This window comes from Antrostomus carolinensis, unplaced genomic scaffold (assembly GCF_000700745.2).
Source record: "Antrostomus carolinensis isolate BGI_N321 unplaced genomic scaffold, ASM70074v2 scaffold22599, whole genome shotgun sequence".
NCBI classification, from domain to species: Eukaryota; Metazoa; Chordata; class Aves; order Caprimulgiformes; family Caprimulgidae; genus Antrostomus; species Antrostomus carolinensis.
Window position 1 is genome coordinate 15277 of NW_010336723.1, and position 642 is coordinate 15918.

Genomic DNA, 642 nt, shown 5'->3' on the forward strand with positions numbered 1-642 from the left:
AAATAAATGTCATCCACAAAGCTGCATTTAACAGGCTGCTTTCACTGGTGAGTCCCACCACGATCTACAAAATCAGGACAGTGCAGAAATGTGAGGAAAAAGGGTTTCCAAGCTCTGCAAGCTTCTGCAAACCCTCAAATGAAGGTGTTTACAAAAAAGCAGCATAATTTGCTATTTCTCTGCGTATGCTGGGCTCCTGTGAGGCTGGCAGAGCCCATGCCCACATCAGCTCTGAAGTTCACCACTGAGACGTCCCTCATCCCCCAAGAGGAGTGGTGGGGAGCAGCTTGAGCTGAGGAGGTTTTCCTTCTCATTGAATCACCACCTCACCTTGGGAAGAGCTCATCACACTCTTCTGGAAGAGAAACCAAAGAGAGTGATGTTGGGCTCATGTACAGATCACAGAGATGGATGGAGCTGAGTGTGCAAACCTTGGCTGCTGTGGCACTCAAGACACACATATTCCTGGCCTTTGGGTTTGCTCCAGGGACCTTGGGACCTTTCTTCTCCCCTATCTTTTGGTGAAGCAACCTCTCTGATGTCTCCTGGGCAACGTTTTACCTGAGATGAGTAGTACCACTGCATTTTTTTTGCATGAACTGGACCATTTGTAATTAAATTAAATTAAAAACAGCCAGGGAA